Here is a 3,958-nt window from a genome sequence, read left to right on the forward strand (position 1 = left end):
GAAAATATACTTTTTTGAAAAATTAAACATGGCTTAGATTGCTTAATATTGTTTAAAAAAATAATGTTTAAACTTCTAAACCCAAAAGTTTGATCTGTCTATTTAGCTTTTTTTCTTTCTTCAAATTCATCTATTAAGATCAATCAAAGAAAATAGGGGTAGAGAAATAATGCTAGACATTGTAATAATATAACGCTATAATGTAAAATGTAAGACAATGAAATACATTTATTAATGCGCAATAAATCCTAGCAATTAATTATTCTACTTCTTCATTCTACTAAACTTTGTTCTTCATTCTTCGATCTACTAAACCTAGGAACATAGAGCATGGATAATTTATAAGAACAAAAACCGGTGCTAGTGTCAGAAAGAAAAATCACCAATGCCATTTTAATCTTTTAGCCTACCACAAACCACTTCATACTTGTCCTTTCCTGAACTTTAAATGAAGCGGATATTAAAATAGCAGGATTCTCTAACCAATAGGCCTTTTAGTTCGAGTGACCTTACCTACTTTACCTGCCAAAATATTGCCGATCTAACCTTATTTAGCTATAACATTGTTAATGTATCATTTTTGAAACGACTGCAAAATAAAGAGGTTGACATAAAAGGCATAGACCAAACGCTAAAGAGCAAAATATTGATTTGACAATGCTAACTGAAATACCACGTTGCCCGTCACTACTTCACTATTTACTGCTATTATAAATTACCGAATTCGTTTACCTGTAAATCTTATTTATGGGTGGTTGTAGCCTAATTGCAAAACTATTTGTATTTTCAGAAGACTGGAATTGTCTTTAAAGATCCTTGTTTGGTCATATTCATCTAGAATGAGAATTTGTGTCGATGCAAAGCAAATAAAAACACACTGATGGCAGTGATGAAAAAGAAACTGATTGTACTTAATCCTTGTGTTGGCAAGTGTCGACTGCTAGGGTCAACTGCTAAGCCTCAAGCAGTTCGGTTTCTATTTTTGATTGTTTTAATAAAGACCAGAACAGTGCATGCATACTTTCTGCTTTTTAATAATCAAATTCTTTGTTTTGTCTGAAAACCTTTTTTCAGTCTATATTTTGTGTTTCCTTATTCTTGTATCCAAAATTTGGAATTTTAATTGCCCTAGGTACCGAACCTTTTAATTCAGTTCGGAATACTTCTCGCCATTTTCTAACATTGTTTCCTCACAAAACTTCTGATGGGGCTTATCTTGGGTAAATTCGGCTAAAAAAGGCAAAAACATCAAAATTTAGGTGGCACATAGAGGCAGAGCCTAAATTAAGCCTTGTCAACATCTGCTCTTTTCAGGAGAAATCAGCCAGTGATGTCAAAAGAAATAGTAATCAAGGGCTGTATTGGTTTGACTCCATCAAGGCGTGCATTGTTTTTACTATCTTTATGGGTGGGCTCGCAAGACTGAGTTGAGGCCACAAAGGCCCATTGGCTTCATTCACAAAAAAGCACCAATGGTCTGTGGGCAATTGATGCCCCCTCCGGGGTATGGTGTTTGCGATGAGACTTGCCTATTTCCTTTTTTCTCCTTTGTAGAAAATCCTTACTTGGTTCTTTCAACTACGGCTACTAATACTAAAAACCTGATGCTCACCTATCCGCCTGAGGCAAACACCGCTACGCAAGCTCCTCCTCCGTGCCAATTTATTCAAATCCTTCCTGTTTACCCCTCCCAAGAAGTTCAAATTTCCCCATTTTGCTCCCCTTGGTTGTTTTCCCTTCGGTTGTTTCAAGGTGTCTATAATTGTTTTCCCAATCCCATCAATTTTCAACTGGCTTAGACAGGCAGCACTCTCCCATCAAAAGAGAGGGGAGAGTCACCCACATTTCTTCAGCCACCGGCAATAAGTGGTATTCAGTCCTCAGAAGCGGTAATAGCATGAGAGTTTCTTTCTTTCGCCTCAGAATGCTCATAGATGGATCTTTTCTCGTGCCAGGGTATGTGCTTTATCTATACAAGTAGAGCTGCCCACTACTCCCTTGAGTGCTACTCGCTCAAATTCATCCAGTCTCGGGAGCATATTCTGCAAAATGTCCTCATTTTGAATACAAGATAATATTCTTGCGCTCTTTTACGAGACCCTCCTCTTATTAAGATAAACCTAAATACCCATGACATTCACTTTGCTGAATCAAGGAAAATTTCCACTTGGAATTTGACTCTGCATGTTTCATTTTTAAAACATCCCCCTGTAGAATAAATCCCTTTAGATTTGACCCTCTGAACTACGTAGATTCGAATCTGGAAAGTTTGTGGCGAGAGACTGAACTAGAACATGGAAAACACGTTTTTAGGATGAGGATTTAAAGTTTGGGTCTGAATAATATTTTACATTCTTCAAAATATTTTCTCAAAATTATCAAGAATATTAACAAACACTAGGGAAGATAGTCAGTTATTGAAGTAAATGGAATTAGAATTTTTTGGCCCTGTTTGTACCTACTACTCTCTGAGGCCCAAGAAGAAAGTTGTCATCCCCTGGGCATGCCTGGCCTATAGTTTATTGGTTTGATGTCACTTTACCAAGCTACATGAAAACGACTGCTACAGTTGCTCCTATTCAGCTTTTTACGAAGCCTAATAGGTCTAAAATAGAGAGTAGGCAGATAACAAAATACTATATGATAGAGATTGACATTGTTTCCAGTTCTAAATTTTTGTCAGGTGTTGTTTGACAATACGTGTCTAAAAGCCTTTCCTCTGTCTGTCGTTGGTGCAAAATAAGTTGACACAATGAGTTGACAGATAAGCACTCTTAAAAATTTTAATTAAAAAGGAAATTGAACTATAATATCTAGTTTGAGTATGATTTTGCCTCTAAACATTTCACTATAATAAATCCAATGCATGTAAATACAGGCAAAGTGCATGTTAAAGAGCCGCTAGTTACTCTTGAGGGAATTTCTAAGAAATAATTGGGTCAAAACTGCCTAATTTGTCTTCATGAAGATTGTTGATGACTTAGTGAAGACATTAACAAAGTAAGACACTAAAGACTCACTATCTATAGTTTCCCTTTCAAAATCACTGGATTTCTTAAAAATAATTTGGGATCTATCGGCAATGGGCTTTTATCAATATCAAGATTTAGGTAGTGCTTACTTGAGCCAATCAGATTTTTCAAATAAATCCAAAAGATTATAAAGAAATTGATTTGTTGAAATCAGCGCTTGCTAAATCTCAGTAATAGTAAAATCTCATTGTGAATGGGCCACTACCTTTGGCTCTAGCGATGTCCTGGTGCCGAACACCGAAATGATTTTTCACCGAAGGGAATTGTTTTTAATTAAAAATCAAAATTCGTGTATGTAACGAAAAAGAATTTAGGTAATTTTGAATCATTATAGAAATGAATTAATTATAGAAAAACCATTCATTCAAATACATTGCGAAATTTGTTTGACGAAAAATTATAAAGGTGTTTGACACATTATCGCCACTAAACTTGAATTGGAGGGCCGTTACTTGTTTTTGGAGGAAACGTGTAATATGTAAATTTTTCCATCGTGTTTGTTTATTGGTATAGAATTGTGAGTTCAAGATTATTTTGAGTTAAACAATATAAGGATTTTAACATATTAATAATAATTCTACAGTTATTCAATTTAGGACCCTTGGAGTCACATCCAAACTTTCAAATTATTGGATTCGTAGAGTCAAGGCCAAATTATTGGACAAGCTTAAAGATGGGCCCTTATCAATAGGTCAGTCTCGATACGTTGATGGCTTTGACAAATAGGTAAAATAGTTTTTAGTTTTTGAAAGAGAAAAAATGAAAATAGGTCATCGTTTTACAAGTACCAATTCTGTTTCTTTTCTGTCATTACTGCTTTTTATGCCATTACTTGAACTCTCAAATACTAGCTAATTAAGTTTGTATCCTGCAGTCTACATGCTGCGGTTCTGCTTCAGTAGCCAATTTATTACGACACAGATGAA

General features: G+C 35.2%; 1 protein-coding gene across 1 annotated transcript in view; it reads left to right on the plus strand.

Moving 5' to 3' along the window:
- LOC136035508 (E3 ubiquitin-protein ligase NEDD4-like) overlaps positions 1–3,607 on the plus strand; it is a 102,810-nt gene extending 99,203 nt beyond the window's left edge. Inside the window, exon 15 of the mRNA XM_065717344.1 lies at positions 1–3,607. This exon is cut by the window's left edge and continues 1,278 nt beyond it. The gene's annotated coding sequence lies outside the window, so the exon portion shown is untranslated.
- Positions 3,608–3,958: the final 351 nt, after the last annotated feature.

This window comes from Artemia franciscana, chromosome 14 (assembly GCF_032884065.1).
Source record: "Artemia franciscana chromosome 14, ASM3288406v1, whole genome shotgun sequence".
NCBI lineage: Eukaryota > Metazoa > Arthropoda > Branchiopoda > Anostraca > Artemiidae > Artemia > Artemia franciscana.